This window comes from Monodelphis domestica, chromosome 1, assembly GCF_027887165.1.
Source record: "Monodelphis domestica isolate mMonDom1 chromosome 1, mMonDom1.pri, whole genome shotgun sequence".
Lineage (NCBI taxonomy): Eukaryota > Metazoa > Chordata > Mammalia > Didelphimorphia > Didelphidae > Monodelphis > Monodelphis domestica.
This window is the reverse complement of record NC_077227.1, coordinates 253585787-253608836: the sequence shown is the minus strand read 5'-3', so window position 1 is coordinate 253608836 and position 23050 is coordinate 253585787.

Sequence of the window (23050 nt, the reverse complement as noted above, 5' to 3'; positions counted from 1 at the left end):
TCTTCCTGTAAGAGACATTTTTTCCCAAAGATTCCACTTTTGTTACTTGAGAGGTAGGTGATATAATAGACAAAGCAATGACTGGGAAGCAAAAAAAAAAAAAACCCAGGTTCTGTTACCTGACCTATTACTAAATTTCTGTGTGACCTTGGTCAAGTCACTTTACTTTCCTGCATATCCATTTCTTCATCTGTAAAGTGGGTATAATATGTACATAGGTTTAAAGTTGACAAGAATCTTAGAAGTCTTTGAGTCTGACTCCCCATCCCTTCATTTTACAGATGAGGTAACTAAAACCCAAAGAAATGACATGATTTTCCCCAGACCACATAGGTGGTTAGTGTCAGAGAAGAGAATGTAACCTAGGTCCCCTGCTTCTAAATCCAGCACTTTACTACTTCTGGCATTCCCAGCCAGACCAGAAGAGCCCACATACCAAATTCCATTTTTCTACTCTGAGGGTCCAGTATGCTTCCCTCTTCTAAAATATAAATTGTTTTCATCCACCCATTCCATCAATGCAAGTCTTCAATAAAGTGAAGTGTCCTCTTGAAATCTTCTCAAAGCCTCTAGAAAGAATATAAGCTCAAGCCTCTGACAGAGTTACTCTTTGGAGGAGAAAGTCTATTTATTCTAGCTTGCTCTGTTGCTAATGGACCTGATGTTGTGCATTGCTAGGAAAAGAAACAATAAAATGCACAATTAAAAGAGTTGCTATGCCTCCTGGAAAGCTCCTATTCTCTGGAGGTCACATTTCCCCATGAATTCATTACCCTTGGACAGTGTCCCTATAGTGTTCAGATTGAGACTGTTACAGGCTTATTCTTCAGCACATGCTCTATAGACCCCATGGTCAACACATCAACTACCCCCAAAGCAGGCATTTGCCCAGTGGTCTGTGGGTCATTTTAACTGTTTTAAATAAAGCTAGAGGTAGAGGAAAGGGTGAGGAAAGGGAGTGAGAAAACCCAGGGGTCTACCAGTGGACTAGTATTCTCTCGATACACACTTATTATGCACCTACTGTATATACTAGCTTCATGAATCTGGGCAAGTCACTCAGCTTCAAAGTGCTCCTGGCAATTCCCTAAGACCATAAATTGCAGAAAGGGCTTGCATTGGTGATGCATCATCTGGAAGTTCCATATACCAATGAAATCACTGGCTTGGCATCTACCTTATCCCTTATCCTACTATGTTCAGAAAGAGTGCTGCACTGGCCCCTGAGAAAAATACAGAACAAGATATATACCATGCCCTCACGGAGCTTACATTGTAGAAAAATGATAAAACTCTATATTATACAATAAATGCATTCAAGAACCAAACTAGAAAATAATATGAGGTTGGGGAAAGTAGGGAAATTGTTTGGCATATGAGCTGATCTTGTAAGGATTCAACATTCAAAGAATTCAAATTCCTTTCATTTTTCTTGTTGTTCAGTTATTGCAGTCATGTCTGATGTTTCACGACTAGTTTTCTTGTCAAGGTTATTGGAGTGGTTTACAGTTTCCTTCCCCAGCTCAATTTACCCTGAGTCACATCACTAATGTCTAAGGCTGGTTTTGAACACAGGTCCTCCTGACTTCAGGCCCAGCACTCTGTCCACTGTGCCATCTAGCTGTCTTGATAGATGACGAAAAGAAAAGAGGGCATACGGGGTGGTGTAGATAGTCAGGAAGAAAGGAAAACATGGGGCATTTGGGTACGAAAGAAAGCAGAGAATATGTATAATAACATGACATGAGGCTGGAAAGGCAGGAAGCCAACAAACTATTAGGAGTCTCAAATACCAGGAAAAGTAATAAGAAATCTCTTTATAGTACAATAGGAAGTATTCTGAAGAAAGAATTGACATGACTAGATTCATATGATCATAAGTTCGGTCCTGGAAGAGTATCAGGTCTAACCCCATCATTTTACAGATGGAGCAACTGAGGCATAGAAAAAGTTATTTGACTTGTCTAGGATCATACAGCTAGTGTGTCTCTGGCAGATGTGAGAATTAAAATTAATATAGAATAACTCAGGTATTATATTTCTAAGATTTATTAAAATAAAAACTAGAGTTAAAAGGGAACTAATTAAATCAAGCTGAGAGAAAGAAAGAGAGAAAGAAAGTGGGAGGAGTTCCAGAAAGTTATAACCAATAATATTAACAATGTAAACTGTGAGGACACAGGGAAAGGGATGATGGGGGATACAAAAGGAATTCTGGGGAACATAGCCCTGGGGTTCAAGATTTTCCAACTATACACAGGACTGGACCCAGGTCTTTTTTGCTGCCAGTTCATTGCCCTCTTCCCTATACCCTTCTGCTCTCTCCCATGAATGAGGATCATTAATTTAGCAGTGGTATTAAAGCTGAATCAGGTATAAGAGAACAGTCTGAATAACCTGTTAGGAGGCTATTGTAATAGTCAAGGAAGATGGTGATAAGGGTCTATATTAGGATGGATGTAATGAGAGAAGAGAGTAGAGGACAAATGGGAAGATATTGTGAAGGCAGAATCAGCGCAAACTGTTAAATGATTGGATGGGAAGTTTAGGTGGCACAGTGGATAAAGTCCTGGAATTAGGAAGACATATCTTTGTGAGTTAAAATCTGGCCTCAGATACTTACTGGCTGCATGACTCTAGGCAAATTGCTTAACCTTGTTTGCCTCAGTTTCCTCATCTTGAAAATGAGCTGGAAAAAGAAATGGTAAACCACTCAGTATCCCTACCAAGAAAACCCCAAATGAAGTTAAGAAGAGCCAGACAAAACAACTGAACAACAACAATGAAAAATGACTGGAAATTAGAACTGAAGTAGAGGGGTAAGTCAGATAACCACAACACTTTGAGCTCTTGGTAGAAGGTACCACCAAGAGAAATAATGAAGGAAGAAGGAGAAACAGACTTAGAGCTTAGTTTCAAACATAGTGAGTTTAAGTTTCCAATGACTGTATCCTATAGATAGTTAGAGATATGCTTCTAGAATTTAGAAGAAAGGTTGAGACTGGAAATACAGACCTGGAGTTGCTTACATAGATGTGGTATTTGAAAACAAAGGAGGGAAACTAGAGAAAGAATGAAGAGAAGGAGGTCAAAAACCTTGTAAAATATTTATATTAAATGGTAAGGAAGAGAGTGAAGAACCAAGAATGGAAATCAAGGAGAGCTAGAGAAATCGGGAAAGAACCAAAATAGGGTAATATATCTAATGCTCAGGCAGGAAGAAACAACTAATAGGATGAAGTAGTTAGAAAAGAATGGAAAGTAAGAAAGAATGGGCTGTTATATTTGGCAATTAAGTTGTCACTGATGACCTTTATAAAAGGTTTTATGTAGAGTGATGGGGCTTAAAAGGCAGACTGCAACTAGTTGGGAAGAGCTGAGGCAATGATAAAGTAGAGGCATCAAGTGTTGGCCAATTTTTCAAGGATTTACTGTGGAAGAGGAATGAAGAGATGAGACAGTAGTGGGATGGACTAGAAGAGTTAAGAGAAGACTTTTTAAATGAAAAATACCTAACAATGATAGATAGACAGACAGACAGACAGATAGATAGATAGATAGATAGATAGATAGATAGATAGATAGATAGATAGACAGACAGACAGACAGACAGACAGACAGACAGACAGATAGAAAGAGTGAAGAAGCACTACAGAGAGGGATGACTGCTGAATTAAGGAAAAGGCAGGAAGAATAGAACACAAGGATTCAGGTAGTCTTAGTAAACCTTACTAAGGAGGAGAGATAACTCTTTTTCAGTGGTCAGAAGAAGAATATATGTGATGATATTGAAAAGTTTTGGAATATAGAAGTGAGAAAGCTTAAACTGAATGAGTGAAAAGCATTTACTGAATTGTTAATATTAGGGATTCAAACAGAAAAGCAAGAGAATCTCTGTTCTCAAGGGGGAAGACAATGCATAGAGGATGACTTCATCTAATGAATGAATTAGAAGAATAATCATCTGTGTGGGATGGGGTTTATGCTCTGGAATAAAAAGGGATAGGAAAAGTTTAAAATAGTCATTTTTCATTAATAAGATGATGAATAGAGATTAGAAAAAAAAAGTATTGTCAAGATGCACTGAGAAGTCATCAATGTTATATACCATAAATGTGTAATGGATGAAATCAACTCCATGTTACAACTTTATCTTCAGTGATACTCAGCAGGCCTGGAACACAAGTAAAGAAATGAGATGACAGGGTTTCCCCAGGGATGAGGATTCATAAGCTAGGAGTAATATGTAATGGAGAGGCATGAGGGAATCATTCTATAATAATAATTAATAAAATATTTAACATGAAACATTAAGGGGGTATATTATGGGGTTCAAAACTGGGTGTACAGGCAAGAGAAACCAGAGTTGAAAAGATAGATTAGGAAAATAGGGATGGATAAAGAGAGTAGAAATTATATAAGAACAACAACCTAGGTATAGCCACAGGAGAGAGGATAAAGATTGCCTACTCTGGTGTCCCTGAGTACCTCCTGAAGGAGGGCAATTTGCATGGCCCTAGCACTAGCTGCCATTGGCCTAATAAGTAATGAAAGAAATGTACTTGCCCCAATCTAAATATTAAGCTGGGAAGAGGGGTGGCATCTTTTTATTTACTCTGCCATTGTGTCCTAAATAAAAGCTTTTATATTTTATTTATAATTATTGTGGTTTTTTTCCAATTACATGTAAAAACAATTTTGTCACTTATTTGAAAAAATCTTGAATTCCAAATTCTCTCTTTCCCTCCCTTCCCTCCCTCCTCCCTAAAAGGGTAAGCAATTTGATATACGTATATATGTGCATTCATGAAAAACATATTTCCATTTTAGTCATCTTGCATAAGAAAATACAGAGGAAGGAAGGAAGGAAGGAAGGAAGGAAGGAAGGAAGGAAGGAAGGAAGGAAGGAAGGAAGGAAGGAAGGAAGGAAGGAAGGAAGGAAGGAAGGAAGGAAGGAAGGAAACAAAAGAGAAGAGAATATGGCAAAAATGAAAGAAAAACAGAGGAAAGAAAAGAAAAAGAAATCACAGATCTTGTCTTTATCTTGGTCTCATAATAATGTCCTAGATAAGTAGGGTTTAGGAATTGGCCTGATTACCCTAAACACTCCAATCAAAATTGTAAGAATAGCAACCTGTGCTAATAATGGTAGATAGGTTTAATATGAGTGGGAGAGAAATGAAAAGGAAGAAGAATAGGAAGTTATAATCAGACAGTGAAGTTTCAAAATTCCAGATCTTGATTCTGGAATAGGATGAGGTCTAAGGAATGACAATGGTGCTACTTGAATGAAAATGGGTGGCAAGAAAGTTGTTGAAGTCAGTGAACTATAAAAATATTAGAAGTCTTCAACATGACTCCTGAAGTCCCATAAGATTATGGCAGGGGTTTGGGGAGGTCTGTAAAAGGAAAATTACACCAAAGTCATTGAAAAAGTTGGAAGAATGATCCAGATAGCTTTACAAAAATTTTACTATTTCCAGTCAGTCTCTTATGAGTTAGAGAAAAACAGATTATGATCTTCCCCAGAATGGAATTGTAGAGATAGAAGAGAAGAGATATATCCCCCCTCATTTCTAAGGCCTAGAAAGTTGAATGAAGTGGAGAAGAACTGGGAGCTAAGATTCAAACTTCCCAATCCAGGGCTCTCTTTACTATACCACACTGTTCTGGGGCTCCAGATAGAACTGAGTGCACTGGTATCTACTAAATTTAGCTGTGGTCTACCCCAGACTACACCTTTGTTAATGTAGGCCAAGCAACAATAAAACATTCAAAGCAATACAAGTAGAAGCATCAGGCTTCTGATATTGTCTTAGATGAGTGAGAGAGAGAGAAAGAGAGAGAGAGAGAGAGAGAGAGAGAGAGAGAGAGAGAGAGAGAGAGAGAGAGAGAGATTGATTGATTGATTGATTGACGTAGATCATTTATTAAGCATTTAACACTTGCCAAGGACTGTACTAAGCCCTAGGAACACAAATACAAACAAATAAGATAGTCCCTACCCTCAAGGAGTATACATTCTAATGGGAAAAACAACACATAAAAGGAAAATGCAAGGTGAGGAAGGATACCTGGATATGGTCAAGGAGGTAAAGAAGTCTTGAGAATGAATCAAATCAGAAGATTCATCTGTGCAATCTCATATCAAAGATATATCATACAGGATAAAACTTTAGGCAAAACTTTACTCAGCATTTATCCTCAACTTGGCTTCCAAAGCTCTCATGCTGACTCTTGCTCCCCAAAGTTTTCTTTAGCCATACTACCCCTCATTAATATTTACCCTTTAGCATCCCAGGTTTCAACTAGCTAATCTGATAAACATATTTGTGTTAGTGAGAGAGTCTTTGATAGCCAGTTAATATGTTTGCATTATTACTGGAGCCTTATGGAGTCCATTCTTTTTTCTCGTCTAACCTATCAGTGATTCCAATATGTCAAACAGAAAGAAAAAATGGTGCCAAGTAGAGTTGGACTCCAAGCAGAAGCTAATGTAGATTATTACATAGTGTGACTTGAGAGGTGCTGAAAGGTATCTACTGCCCCAAGAAATCAGTTCCACTAAACTGGCATAACCTTGATCCACTGCACTGACAATAAGAACTCCATGTAACAAATGATGACAAATTTGCCACAGCTTATGAGTTCTCTCTCTCTCTCTCCCTCTCTCTCTCTCTCACACACACACACACACACACACACACAAGTGGGTCCAGAGATGGAGCTGACAATGGGGTGGAAGATGGACCAAGAAGACAGAGCAGATGGTAAAAAATCCAGACAATGATGTTGAAGGAGAAGAAACCAAAAGAAAAACAACAACAACAACAACCAAAAAAAATCAAGGGAAACCCAAAGGGACCTGCTCCTCCTGAGCTGAACTTGCAGCTTTGACAAAGCTGACTTTAAGGCGACCTTCAACAGAGCTTCTTAGCAATGTACACCGGGCAATCGCTGGTAAATCTTTATTAATTTTAATTGGCGGCACCCATTTATAAGAACCATTAAAAAGGATAAATTGAGCCCATCCGGCGTAATGTCTTTTGTTAATTAGTTTGTCAGCACTGTTTTAATATCCCCTAATGACTTCATATTTCAGGCCTGACATTAAAGGAGACACTGTGAGAAAGGAAATGGTCTTATCACAGTGTACTATACCGTTTTTCTTTTTTGAACAAAAAGTGTCCTTCCAAAAGCTGACCAAGGTTAGATGTCATTTAATTTAGGGAGGTGGATGCTGGAGGACTTTTAAGGCCCTGATTCCATGCCCATGTCCTGACAAGCCATCTTTACTCTGCTTCCCTATTCTCTACTACCCCCTCTCCCCTCAGAATGACCCAGGCATCTAAAGAGAAGAGTCAAAGAAATACGTTTAGAAGGAATCAGCAAGAAACTACAGTTTTCTAGGACAGGAACCTTCATCTTCAGTTTGTCACAGAGTTTCCTTCAAGAATGAGTGTTGGTTCTCTGCTTTAGCAGAATAAAGAGAATTAGGGGACAGCTGGGTGGCTCAGTGGATTGAGGGTCAGGCCTAGAGATGGGAGGTCCTAGGTTCAAATCTGGCCTCAGACATTTCCCAGCTGTGTGACCCTGGGCAAGTCACTTGACCCCCATTGTCTAGCCCTTAACACTCTTCTTCCTTGGAGCCAATACACAGTATTGACTCTAAGACAGAAGGTAAGGGTTTATTTAAAATAAATAAATAAATAAATAAATAAATAAAGAGAATTTTAAAGGCCTAGAAAAACAAAAATCAGAATCAGCCTTTGTTTCCTGACTTTTTGGTGGGTTCCTCTGTGGGTTTAACTCTAGAACAGAGGTTCTTAATTAGTTATCCATAGGTAGATTTCAGGACATCCATGAATATGGGGAGGAAGAAATTATTTCTTTATTTTAACTACCTTATAACTGTTATTTCCATGTCCTTCCATTACAAGTGTAGGCAACTAATCATTATTTTGAGAAAGTGTTCATAGGCTTTATCAGATAGCCAAAGGGGTCTATGACACCAAAAAGATTAATAACTCCTGCTCTAGAGGCAAATAAAAACCAAAGCTGACCCCAAATTAGTCTCTCTAATAATTCCAGTTGTGGTCCAGAAAAAAAAAAATTATTTTTCTGGTCTAGCCTTTTTCTGTCCATCAGATTATTTTTTCTCTAGATTATTTCCCAGATTATTTCGTCCCTCCCTCTTGCCTGGTTTCCCTTTCCCCCTGTCCTGCCTTTTCCCTAGTGAACCTTCTCTGCCTCATACTAGAATCTTCTAGCATCCAGACTGTATACTTCCAATTTCATAACTTTAGACCGTCTCCCTGCCCAGGGCCATAGGTTGGACACCCATAAGAACTACATGAATAGTACCTCTGCTCTCCCTATAAAATACATGAGTAGTTGTGATCCAGGAGATGCCATGATTCTTTCCTCAGGAGCCAACAACCCTGACTACAGATGTGTCTGAGCTGCCCAGAAGCATTGACCCAGGAGTTTGAGACTAGCATGGGCTCTCTCTTCTTTTCATGGCCTGAAGGAAAGAATATTTGAGGATCCCTAATGACATCACTAGTTATGTCCCTTCCTGCCATCTTCCTAATCCCTTTTCAGAGGTGCCACTCCTAGCAGAGAAATGGATTTATTAGACTTTTCATCCCACTTCTTTTGGTATTTCTAGTTAAATTATGTCGTTTTCCTTTAAACACACCAAAGTATGGTGTCAATCATATTCTTGGATTGGCAGCTAGGTGGCACACTGGGGAGAGTACTAAAACTTGAAGTTGTTTAATCGTTTTTCAGTTGTGTCTGGCTCTTTGTGATCCCATTTGGGGTTTTCTTGGCAAAGATATGGGAGTGGTTTGTCATTTCCTTCACAGATGAGGAAACTGAGGCAAAGGTTAAGTGACTCACCCAGAACCAAACAGCTAATAAATATCTGAAGCCAGATTGAAATCAGGAAGGCAAGTCTTCCTGATTCCAGGCTTGGCATTCTATCTACTGCACCAGAGTAAGGAAGGCTTCATTTAAAATTCTGTTTCAGATAACTAACTAGCTGGATGACCCTGGGCAAATCATTTAACTTCTCTGACCTCTGTTTCCTTATCTATAAAATTAAAAGTGAGACTTGGGTGGCTTCCAAGGTCCCTTTCACCTCTAAATCTATGATCTTATGATTCTTCACATTCTATTATAGTCCCAGGAAGGGGTCCCTCACCTTTTACCAAACCACAACCATCAATTTTCAATTCCTTTTGGCAGAATACAACTACCAATTGATCATGCCTGGCAAAGATTACAGTTCCCTTCCATATGGGCAATGATACCATCTCAAGGATCACACAGATAAACAAGTTATATAAATGAAGAATCTTGGCCATGTATTACAAGACATACTTAAAGCATTTCTCTTGGACCAGTGTTCTACCATCTGTCTTCATTTATTGAAGGGAAAGGAGCAACCTTAAAGATAGGTAATATTTGTAGCCAATCACACGATCTAATTTAAAGATCAACAGTAGGTACCTTTGTTCACCATTAGAAAGAATTCCAGTAAGTTTTTTAGACTTTCCTTGTCCTAAATATCCCATTTAAAATGTAAGGTCTTCTGGGAAGGAAAATGTCTTAATTATCAGTTAAAAACCTTAAAGGGTTTTTGTCAGCAACAAACAAGATCATTGGGAATAAGACCAAGGAAAGATTTGAGTATAGAGAATGGAATAGGAAGGTCAAATTCATATAGAAATGGATCCCTACTGGTCACATATTGACCTAGAAAACCACAGTTAAACATTATCTATGTTGCATTGTACCTGTATTTATTTTGTTAAACATTTCCCAACTACATTTTAATTTGTTTCAGAACTCACTCTAATGTTTAGCATGCTACTTTGTAGACTGGCTGCAAGTTGGATGTCTCTGGAGAGATGGATAAGAATGATGGATTTGGAATAAGAAAGAACTGGGTTTTGAGTTCCAATATAGATACAAACTAGTGAGCCTGGAGAAGTCATTTAGCCTATCTGAATCTCAGTTTCCTCATCTGTAAAATGAGGATAATAATAAAATCTACCTTATATATTTGTAAAGATCAAATAAAATGATACATATAGGTAATGATGCACATCTTAAAGTGCTATATAAATATGAGCTGTTTTTGTAAGTTTTATTTTTAATTATATTTTGCATTTATATTATTTTTATTACTCTTAAGAATCTTATTATTATGAAGAAAGTCATCAAGAGTATAAACAAATTTGACAAAGAATATGGAAGGATTTATCTACTTTATTAATTTGTTCTTATACTAAAGGGGTATATCCAAGGGTGTGCTTTTAAATATTTAACTACCAGCTTCATATATAGACACATACACACATATAAACATGCATATATGAATGTATACATATATATACACTTATATTTGTCTATAAGACACCTTTCTAAGTTAATCTGCATTAACATTTTCGCCATCATTTTCTGAAATCTAGGCAATTAAAAAATGAATCAAATCTTGATTTAGTACATTTGCCAATATCCATTTGGATGCCCCAACTCTTTGTTTTCTGTGATTTTTAATGAGGCTCTTTCATTCATTTATTCTATTAATTCGCTCAGAAATTTTGCTAAACTTATGAAGCTTAGTAGTTTCCCTGCCCTTAAGCCTTCCTAACCATATTCAATTACAAACACTCTCCTTATTTATTAAAATATTAATACTAAAAAATTGACTATGAACCAAATTCTGCCTTCAGCAGCCACCTTGTAACTGTACCTAGCTAATTAAAAATATTAAATAAAATAAGCTGCCCTACCTACAAACCATTTTCCACCTTCCCCCATCACTCCATTTACCTAACCTTTTCTCATGCCTCTTCTCCCAAAGACCATCAGGCTGCTTCTTTTTACAGACTCAGTAAAGAAAGTTCTCAGTACTAAAGTCTTTGGCACAGTCAAATGGTTCAACATCAAAATCAGATACGATTTTATCAGTAGAAATGACATTAAAGATGATACATTGCCGTCCGCTTTGCTACTGCACCCTAGGGACCATTGGACTTCTCCCTCTGACTTACAGCAGAAACTTTCTCCAAGTGTTGGCTCCTAATAGAATGTGAATTACTTAAAGGCAGAGCTTGTCTCCTTATTCTATCTGTATTCCATATGCTTAGGCTAGTATTTTGTATATAGTAAACACTTAGTAAATGCTTCTTCATTCATTCAATCATTCATTCCACCTAGGAAACTACTTTAAAACTGACTGGAAATAAGGAAAATGAGACAGACCAAGACTTGATAGGTGAGTCTTGCATTTCTGCTTCCTGCCTTACAACATAATTTAGTACTCAAAGTATCCCCCTTTGTTGTATTCTGTCCTTCCTTGGATTGTGTTCCCATTTTTTCTCTCCATTTCTTTGTAAAGTGGCATGATATAATAAAAAGAGTACAGAATTTCAGGTGAGAGACCCAGCTTCAAACCCAAGCTCTGATATTTCCTACATGTGTGACCTTGGGCAAGTCCCATCACCTAAGTCATATCACCTATCTAAGCCTGTTTCCTCATCAGTAAAAAGAGGGAGTTTGATTAGATGAAGCAAAAGGCCCTTTCCTGTTCTAAATCTATCATTCTGTGAAACTTACCCAAGCCTGTCTTCTCCCTTTATACATTGTCATCAAACATACCCTAAGTGCTGGTCTAGATATAGGTGTGCATAGAGTATGAACTAGGTTGCCAACACAACCTGGGGAAACATTCTCATTGACCAACAGCAATTCTGACATTGCCTTCCCTTCTCTTCTCCCCCCCCCCCCAATCCCATGCTTCTAGATCCAGCTCATTGGATTTTGGACTGATTTCCAAAGGTAAAAATATTCTGAAACTCTAACCAGGCAAGCTGGAATGTGTAGTCCCCGAGAGACAGTTTTCTCTCCACCTGAGAAAGATGGAAACTGTGGGAACTTTTGAACTGGAGAGAGAAGTGTGGATTTTTGTTGCACCCGGAGTTTTGAGCCAGGTTACTTCTGTGAAAACGTAGAGGAGAAAATAGAAGTAAGAAACCATCTTGCATGAAAGTGATTCACTTCCTATGACCTTGTAATGGAAGTTCCAGGACCAGGAACTCAGTGCTTAAGGCTGGCTTCAGTATTCCATGTAGTGGAATGAAGAATGCAGGATGAAACTCATAGTTGTAACAGACCTTTAAGATTTGAAGAAAGGTGAAAAATGTTTTATTTGCTACGTCTTTCTTTATCTGGTGTCTTTTGACAGCAGGTGCTTCTATACAATTCTATTTCCTGATTTTTTTATATGAAATTCTTCATTCAGCATAATTTCCTTGTGCTTCATTTTTCTCTATTTATTCTTTGTGAAGGGAGAGCAAATGGAGGGTGTCAGTGACTAGCTAAAAATATACAGAATTTAACCAGTTCAAAGATCTAAATCTCTATCCAAAAGCCAAGCAGAGGGCTGCATAAGCTGTATTTGTGAGATCTTACATGATGATTTTTATTGAGACCATATGGAACTGGGGCAATGTGCCCTGGGTTAGAAAGCAAGCTATTTGTCACCATAATTGTTGTTTAGTCATTATTCAGTCTTATCCAACTCTTCATGATCCCATTTTGGGATTTTCTTGCCAGAGACACTACAATATGTTGCCAGATCATTTTACATTTGAGGAAACTGAGGCAAATGGGGTTAAGTGACTTGACATAGGTAACATAGCTAGTATCTAAGATCAAATTTGAACTCAGGTCTCCCTGCCTCCAGGTCTGGCATTCTACTCACAGCACTACCTACCTGCCTCAGTTTGCCACCATAGTTTAGATGAAATGTAGTTGCCTCAAATATATTTCCCTTCACTGAATGAGAGATGGGAGTCACAAGGAAGGTCATGCCTCTGGAATTCCTTTTTGGAAGAGAAAGATATGGCTTAGAAAGACTATGTTCCATTTTCATGCTGAGAAGGAAAGAGTAAAAAAAATTGCTAAACATTGCTTCATTGTACTCCTATTGATTATGTGTGATTGTGATGATATGGTTTTCTGTATAAAAGCATATTTGAAAAGTTCTATTTCCACAATCTCCCTGAGAAAACCCTCTATTTGGATATATTGTCACATGGGAGCAGACAATTCTTACAAAGATTTTATAAAGTTGAGAAAAACTTTTCCAGTGGCACGGAAGAGGGCATAATATTACCATTAGTGGTTTCCCCTTATTGTTTTTTCCCTGTTTTTTGGTTTGCCTTATTTTGAGAGACATAATGCTATAGTAGAGTATAAATTGGACCTGTGTTCAAAGTTCTGTTCCTGCTACATACTACCTGTATGATCTTGAGTAAATTATTTAATTTCTCTGCATTTTGGTTACCTTTTTTTGTAAAATGAAGATATTGAATTAGATACCCTCTTGATTCCTTTCTGGATCTAAACTATGATCTTATGGTATCTCTTTTCTCCCTTTAAAAAAAATAACCTTTACCTTCTGTCCTTCTATCAATACTGAGTATCTGTTCCAAGGCAGAAGAGTGGTAGGGACTGGGCATTTGGAGTTGTGACTTGCTTAGGGTCTCGCATCTAGGAAGTATCAGAGGCCAGATTTGAACCCAGAATGTCCTGTCTCTTGGCCTGGTTCTCTATCCACTGAGTCACCAGGCTGCCCCAATCCTATGGTATCTTGAAAATTGATCTTTGGCTAGCTTCAGAATTATGTTGTTTCCAGCATGGGGTTCCTTTTATATATCATTAATCAGTTCCAGCTATTCTTCTAGACTTCATAAGAGCTATTTCCACATCATTGTACTATGGTTTTAGAGTCTAAATATTGTGGCTTCATTGTTATCAATAAAAAGAAAAAACCAGCAAATCCGTTCCTTTTATGTCTCTTTGTTGTCCTCCTAGTTTCATCAATGAATGCTCCTGGTCTAGTTGGGTTCATGCCAAGATTTCTGAAGTCTGGTTTTCCCAACTAACTTTTGAAATTTTGTTAGATAATGCTATTAATAACCTTCTGGCATCCTGAAATGTTTTGCAAATAAACTCATATTGTGAACTGATGCTTCCATTGACTACTCTGTCTCTCCATCTGACAAAGAAATTCAATAGTTATTAGCAGTCAATTTCTGGTATCTTTTAGCAACATTATTCTTAATATAATCTGAGCAAAAATCTTTACTGTTATCTATTTCATATTTTTCAGAGTTAGCAAGTTGTTTAAATAGGGTAGGTTAAAGCTATTGTGAAGACAATCAGAGTATTTTCATCTTTTCTCTTCCTTCTTATTTGATGTTGTATCTAACTATACATGGACAACTAACTTAGAAGCAGCTCACTTTTTTTTAAACCCTTACCTTCTGGCTTGGAATCAATACTGTGTATCAGTTCGAAGGCAGAAGAGCAGTAAGGCCTAGGCAATGGGGGTTAAGTGACTTGCCCAGGGTCACACAACTGGGAAGTATCTGAGGCCAGATTTGAGCCCAGGACCTCCCATCTCTAGGCCTGGTTCCCAATCCACTGAGCTACCCAGCTGCCCACAAAAGCAGCTCACTCTTACATGCATTTGCATCCTTTTCCAATCTATTGACATACAGTCAGTTTCATCTTTTGTGAAATTGTTTGGTATTCACCATTTTGATTGAGAATTGTTCCCCAAAGCATAGTCACATTAGCTCCCTTTGTTCTTTAATTTATCTGTGAGATAACCTTCAATTCTTAGTTTATGTATTCATATAGGATCTTATTGTGGTATGTAGAATTAGACCTTGAACTAAACTCATTTTGGGGTAACTTCCTTCCCAATTTTCTAGGGTATTCTTTAAAAAAATAAACTTTCACCTTCCATCTTAGAATTAATACTCTGAATTGATTCCAAGACAGAATTGCAGTTGAGGAAAAGGTGGTGGGGGCTAAGTGACTTGCCCAGGGTCACCCAACTAGGAAGTGTCTGAGGCCAGATTTTGAACCCAGAATCTTCTATCTCTGAGCCTGGCTCTCAATCTACTAAGCCATCTACCTGTCCTTTCTAGGATGTTCTTAAGCATATAATTAGGTATTCTAAATCTCATTTAGAATCTAAATTCCTCAAGATCTACTCATCTCCTAAAACCACTTAAACTAATTTCTGTTCAAGCATTTAATATATGTCCAACCCATACAAGGCACTCTACTAATTTAAGGGAAGATAAAAATAAATAAAATATAGTCTTTGCCTTCCAAAAGCTTACAGTCTAATTGGGAAGGTAACATAATGATGAATACTTCCTTAATGGAGAGAGGTGGTACAATGTATAGACTGCAGGGGCTGAAGTCAAAAAGTCTCCTTCCTGATCTCAAATCTGGCCTCAGACACCTATTGGCTGTGTGACCCTGGACACTTAATCTGGTTTGCCTCAGTTTCCTCATCTGTAAAGTAAGATGGAGAAGGAAATGGCAAACCACTCCAGTATCTTTGCCAAGAATACCTGGGATCATGAAGAGTCAGGTATAACTGAAAAACAACTGTACAACAAGAGAGAAATTGAAATAAATGTTCCAAGAAGAGATTTTTATTATAGAGTTTAGTAAAAATTTCACACAAGTAGTGACATCTAATATAATATTTGAAGGTTAGATAGGATTTCAATAAAAAGACAATGAGGAGTACATTCTAAGCATAGAAGCAGGGGAGACCAGGAGCAATTCAGGAAACCACAGAGAGTTTAGTATAATGGGAAGTGCTATGAAATGAAACTAGAAATATAAATTATTAGAACTGAAAAGATACTTAAAGATTATTTACATGTTAGGAAACTAAGACCCACTAGCAGAATATCTTTTTTTTTAAAAAAACCTTACTTTCCTCCTTAGAATCAATACAGTGTATTGGTTCCAAGACAGAAGAATGGTAAGGGATAGGCAATGGGAGTTAAGTGACTTGCCCAGGGCCACACATCCAAGAAGTATCTGAGGCCAGATTTGAACCCAAGACCTCCCATCTCTAGGTCTGGCTCTCAATCCTCTGAGCCATCCAGCTGCCCCTCTACCAAAATATCTTGCCCAATGTCATATACCTGGCCTATAGCAGAATTGGAACCAGACCTCAGATCCTCAGAACCAACTTCCAATCCAGCATTCCACCATTTAATTTTACTTCCCTATGTTTGAGGCTGGATTCAAACTCAGATCTTTAGCTGGGTGACTCTGGGCAAGACACCTAACATTTTTGGCCTCAGTTTCCTCATCTGTCAAATGAACTCAAAAAGGAAATGGTAAATCAATCCAATGTCTTTGCCAAGGAAACCCCAAAAGGGGTCACAAAGAGGAAAACACAACTGAAACTACTTAACAACAAGGACAATACTTGAGGCAGAATGCCTCCCAAATTGAGGCCATATTTGAATGCCACTTAAGATGGAATGATTAAGCAGCCTAAAAACCAAAGGCAAAGCCCACATTCACCAACCTGTCTGCACAGCTCGGCCTCTTCTACATTTTAAAAGCCCTTACTACCTAGAAATATCAGCCAAAACTAGTGTTACAAACTATTTGGGGAATTTTTTGACATGCAACTTTGGTAATATTTAAATGGTGTTAGTAATATTAGTTGTAGACTGTTCCCAGTAACTAAGGAAACCAGATAAATAAAATAATACCCAAAATATTTCTGACAGAGTGTGAATCTCCCTCCCCCAGTTCTCTCATTTGCATCGCCCAATCTGAAAGCAAACAGGCAGATGGCATAAAACTAAATATTAACTGGCACTTGTTTGAATTGTCCTAGTTAACTCTCATAGACTAGTAAAGAAACACCAAAAAGGGAAGTGTTATGAATAAAGTCTGAAAAGATAGACTATAAAATATTATATAATTCCATGATTTCACCTCTCCAGCTTTGCCTCATAACATCCCCCTTCATAATACCTGTGGGAAGTTTAAAAGTTAAAATTAAATGTCAATAATAAAAATATTATATTGTAAGGGATTTATTCCTTGTTTGTTTTGTTTTGTTTTTCTTTTTTCCCTTTTTTTAAATTACCTTTTGATGATTCTCTTGAGTTCTGTGCTTGGGCATCGAATTTTCTGTTCAGGTATGGTCTTTTCTTTACAAATTCTTGGAATTCTTCCATTTTGTTGAATGAACATACTTTCCCCTGTAAGAATATAGTCAGTTTTGCTGGGTAGTTGATTCTTGATTGTAGACCTAGTTCCCTTGCTTTCCAGAATATCATATTCCATGCCTTTTGGTCCTTCAGTGTGGATGCAGCCAGATCCTGTGTTATCCTCACTGTGGTTCCATGGTATCTGAATGACTTCTTCTAGGCAGCTTATATTTTTTCTTTGGTCTTATAGTTCTTGAATTTGGCCATAACATTCCTGGGTGGTGTCAGTTGGGGATTAAGTACAGGAGGTGATCTGCGGATTCTTTCAATCTCCACTTTTCCCTCTTGTTCTAGAATATCGGGGCAGTTTTCTTGAATAATTTCCTGTAGTATTGTGTACAGGCTTCTTCTTTTGTCATGGTCTTCTGGTAGACCAATGATTCTTAAATTGTCTCTCCTCAAACGATTTTCTAAATCCTCTGTTTTGTGAATGATATGCTTCATATTTTCCTCAAATTTTTCATTCTTTTGGTTTTGTTTTATAGTGTCCTGCTGCCTTGTGTGGTCACTTAATTCTAGTTGTTGTATTCTGGTTCTTAAAGACTGGATTTCATCCCTGGCTTTTTGGTCATCCTTCTCTTTCTGGTCTGACTTTCTATGGAAGTCATCTTTCATCCTCTTTACCTCATCTTTCATCTCCTTTGCCTCATCTTTCATCTTCTTTGCCTCATCTTTCATCTCCTTTGCCTCATTTTCCAGCTGGTTGATTTTGGCTTTCAGGACACTCTGTTTCCAGATGACTTATCCTAGTTTTTAAGTTCTTTTCTCAATTGTCTTCAGCCTCTCTTAATTGTGTTTTGAATTGCATTTTGAGCTCTTCCAAAGCCTGTATCCAATTCACTGGGATTTCTGATTTATTGTTTGCTGATCCCTCCCCCTCTGTTCCCTTCACTGTATAGAAGATGTCTATTGTAATTTCTTTCTTCTTTTTCTGTTGTTTGCTCATATTCACCCCTTCTTTGCTCCCCATATTTGTCTGTGCTCTTGCTCCCCTCATTTTTTGGTTGTGGGGGCTTCTGTCAGTCTCCCCTCTTGGAGCTTTGACAGAAGATCTCTCAGTGCAGTCTGTGGGGGAGGGTTGTTGGGGTTTGAGCTTCCCTGTCCTCTGGAGGCTTTTGATTGGATTAAAGTCCAGTAGTCAATGAGGGAGGGTGTGGAGCCTGGGCTTCCCTGAGTTCTGAAGACTATTGGTGGGATTAAGTTCAGCTGGGTTGGGCTGGGTGTGCTCTGAGGCCAAAATGTCTTGCAAGGCTGGAGGATTATGGAGGACCTCCACAACTCTGGCCAGGCTACCAGCTCTATGCTCCCTCTCTAGCTCCTTCCCCACCATCTGTGTTCGATGCACTGAGCTTGGCACAGCCCTGCCTGCAAGGTACACCCTCCAGACCAGCACCTTTGCCTGCCCAGAGGTTCCCCCTCCACTGGAGGTTCACAGAGACTGTCAAGTCTCCCATTTTCTAGATTGGACAAGGTCTTTGAGCTTCAGTTTTCTCATCTTTAAAATGAGGTTAAAATGCTTGCACTATTTATTTCCCAAAGTTGTCTTGAGGATTCATCTATTCGACAAACATTTATTAAGCATCTACTATGTACTTTGTACCATACTAGGCACTGGAAAAGATGCAAGGATAACTAGGATATGATCCATACACTTAAGGAACACATTATTTGGTAGAGATTTAAATCTGGTAGGGTCAAATAAGATTAAGAATCTAAAGACATTGCAAAGACAGAGTAATACAAGACAGTTTCAGTCTCAAGTAGAATTGCATTTGAATCCTGCCTTGGACACACATTAGCTGTGTAGTTTTGGACAATTTGTTTAACTTCTCAGTGCCTTAGGTCATTCTCTAAAGTGATTATAGTCAAATTGTCAATATGCACTAATGAAGGAGTTTTGGCACCAGAAATTCTCTACACATATAAAATCACCTGTCTAGACCAAATATACATATGTGTATATTTGTGAATCTGTATATGTGTCCTTGAAGGCATGGCTGAGAGATGGTGATTTGGGCCAGAATGGAGTAGGATTAGGCAATGTGCTAAACTGAATTTGGGGTACCACATGGTGTTTTCAGTGATCCTAAGCTGTTTGCCACTGTAAAAAGCCCGTATATTTTTTTAAAAATATTTTTTAAGATTTCCTGACTTCCGGTTAAGATGGCGGCTTAGAGAAAGCTGAAGTTCAGATCTCCGGAAAACCCTTCCCGACCGATCTCAAACTAGAAGCTCCTAAGGCGCCGAAATTCAAAACGATCAACAGCACAGACCCTGGGAACCCTCCTCCTGGACCTGGACCCGGTTCAAAAGGTACGGCTCCCCTTAAAAGCCAGAATCCGAGATCCCTCGGACCTCAGGGGTAGGAGCGCAGAGTCCAAGGCTCCCGGAAGCGGCAGCCGCGCCGGGCTCAGAGAGCAGGGTCTGAGGAACAACAACCCTCAGGGTCTTCTACCCAAGTCCCAGTCCGGGTGAAAGTTACTGCCTGGGGCTTCCGCTGCAAAGAGCCGGTAGGTCCGGGTGAAAGTTACTGCCTGGGGCCTCCGCTGCAGAGAGCTGGTCAAAACAACAGCAACCCTCAGGGCGGGCAAGACAGCCTCACGGGCTGGATCCTGCTATCCAAGTCTCAGTGAAAGTCTGTGCTCTTGGAGCTTGGGGAAGCGGCAGCCCATCCCCCCGCAGGCCGACGAAACAGCCTCACGGCCAGGGATTCTGAAGGCAACTTCCGGAAATCGAGCCAGGGGGAGAGTGTGGCCTCGTGGTCCGACCCTTCCATTCCAGTTCCAGTGAGGCATATTCAGTTTAACCCAGGGAACGCTCATAGAACCAACATCTGCCCAGGACTAAAGCCACTGATCACCAGACAAAGACAAGAAAAGCCAATCCTCCACGTTCAGAGATGACAAATTCCACAGAAGCACAGAAGCCCCAAAATACCAAGAAAAATAAGAAGAAAGGGGCCACTCTGGACACATTCTATGGAGCCAAAATACAAAATACAGAGCAGATAGAAGAAGATATACAAGAAAATTCTCCAAAATCTTCCAAAGGAAATAGAAACTCTCCACAAACCCATGAAGAATTTGAATCAGAAAGGACCAAAAAGATGGAAGCCCTCTGGGAGGAAAAGTGGGAAATGATGCAAAAGAAATTCACGCATCTACAAAACCAGTTTGACCAAACTGTAAAAGAAAACCAGGCTTTAAAGCAAGAACTAATAAAGCAAAGCCAAAACACCAAGAAATTAGAAGAGAACATAAAATATCTCACCGACAAGGTGATAGATCTGGAAAACAGGGGGAGAAGAGAAAATTTAAGAATAATTGGACTCCCAGAAAAGCCAGAAATAAACACCAAACTGGACATGGTGATACAAGATATAATCAAAGAAAATTGCCCAGAGATTCTAGAACAAGGGGGCAATACATCCACTGACAGAGCTCACAGAACACCTTCTACACTAAACCCCCAAAAGACAACTCCCAGGAATGTAATTGCCAAATTCCAAAGCTATCAAACAAAAGAAAAAATCCTACAGGAAGCCAGAAAAAGACAATTTAGATATAAAGGAATGCCAATCAGGGTCACACAAGACCTTGCAAGTTCTACGCTGAATGATCGTAAGGCATGGAACATGATCTTCAGAAAGGCAAGAGAGCTGGGTCTCCAACCAAGAATCAGCTACCCAGCAAAACTGACTATATACTTCCAAGGGAGAGTATGGGCATTCAACAAAATAGAAGACTTCCAACTTTTTGCAAAGAAAAGACCAGAGCTCTGTGGAAAGTTTGATACCGAAAATCAAAGAGCAAGGAATACCTGAAAAGGTAAATATTAAGGAAAGGGGAAAAATGTTATCTTCTTTTACTCAAACTCTCTTCTATAAGGACTACATTTATATCAACCTATGTATACTAATATGTGGGGAAAATGTAATGTATAAATAGGGGGTAAAGAAAGACCAAATAGAATAATGGTTCTCACACAAAGATTCACAGGGGAAGGGGAGGGGAAGAAAACTCCTATAAGAAGGAGAGGAAGAGAAGGGGGGGGGGGGTTACTTAAACCTCAATCTCAGGGAAATCAACTCTGAGAGGGAAAAACATCCAGATCCATTGGGATCTTGAATTCTATCTTACCCAACAAGGGTAAGGAGAAGGGAAAACCAAGGGGGGGAGGGGGAGAGGGAGAACAAAAAGGGAGGGAAAGAGAGGGGGGAGGGGGAGGGAACAAAAAGGGAGGGACTAAAAAGGGAAACATCAAGGGAGGGGACAAGGGGGACTGATTCAAAGTAAATCACTGGACTAAAAGGTAGAGCCGAAGAAGAAAAGGTTAGAATTAGGGAAGGCAATCAAAATGCCAGGGAGTCCACAAATGACAATCATAACTTTGAACGTGAATGGGATGAACTCACCCATAAAACGTAGACGAATAGCAGAATGGATTAGAATCCAAAACCCTACCATATGTTGTCTTCAAGAAACACACATGAGGCGGGTTGACACCCACAAGGTCAGAATTAAAGGATGGAGTAAGACCTTCTGGGCCTCAACTGATAGAAAGAAGGCAGGAGTGGTAATCATGATATCTGATAAAGCCAATGCAAAAATAGACCTGATCAAAAGGGATAGGGAAGGTAATTATATTTTGTTAAAAGGGACTCTAGACAATGAGGAAATATCATTAATCAACATGTATGCACCAAATAATATAGCACCCAAATTTCTAATGGAGAAACTAGGAGAATTGAAGGAAGAAATAGACAATAAAACCATACTAGTGGGAGACTTAAACCAACCATTATCAAATTTAGATAAATCAAATCAAAAAATAAATAAGAAAGAGGTAAAAGAAGTGAATGAAATCTTAGAAAAATTAGAATTAATAGACATATGGAGAAAAATAAATAGGGATAAAAAGGAATACACCTTCTTCTCAGCACCACATGGCACATTCACAAAAATTGACCATACATTAGGTCACAGAAACATAGCACACAAATGCAAAAAAGCAGAAATAATGAATGCAGCCTTCTCAGATCACAAGGCAATAAAAATAATGATTAGTAATGGTACATGGAAAACCAAATCTAAAACCAATTGGAAATTAAACAATATGATACTCCAAAACCGTTTAGCTAAAGAAGAAATCATAGAAACAATTAATAATTTCATCAAGGAAAATGACAATGGCGAAACATCCTTTCAAACCTTTTGGGATGCAGCCAAAGCGGTAATCAGAGGCAAATTCATATCCCTGAAAGCTCATATTAACAAACAAGGGAGAGCAGAGATCAATCAATTGGAAATGCAATTGAAAAAACTCGAAAGCGATCAAATTAAAAACCCCCAGCAGAAAACCAAATTAGAAATCCTAAAAATTAAGGGAGAAATTAATAAAATCGAAAGTGATAGAACTATTGATTTAATAAATAAGACAAGAAGCTGGTACTTTGAAAAAACAAACAAAATAGACAAAGTACTGGTCAATCTAATTAAAAAAAGGAAGGAAGAAAAGCAAATTCACAGCATTAAAGATGAAAAGGGGGACAGCACCTCCAATGAGGAGGAAATTAAGGCAATCATTAGAAATTACTTTGCCCAATTATATGGCAATAAATACACCAATTTAGGAGAAATGGATGAATATATACAAAAATACAAACTGCCTAGACTAACAGAAGAGGAAATAGAATTCTTAAATAATCCCATATCAGAAATTGAAATCCATCAAGCCATCAAAGAACTTCCTAAGAAAAAATCCCCAGGGCCTGATGGATTCACCTGTGAATTCTATCAAACATTCAGAGAACAATTAACCCCAATACTATACAAACTATTTGACATAATAAGCAAAGAGGGAGTTCTACCAAACTCCTTTTACGACACAAACATGGTACTGATTCCAAAACCAGGCAGGTC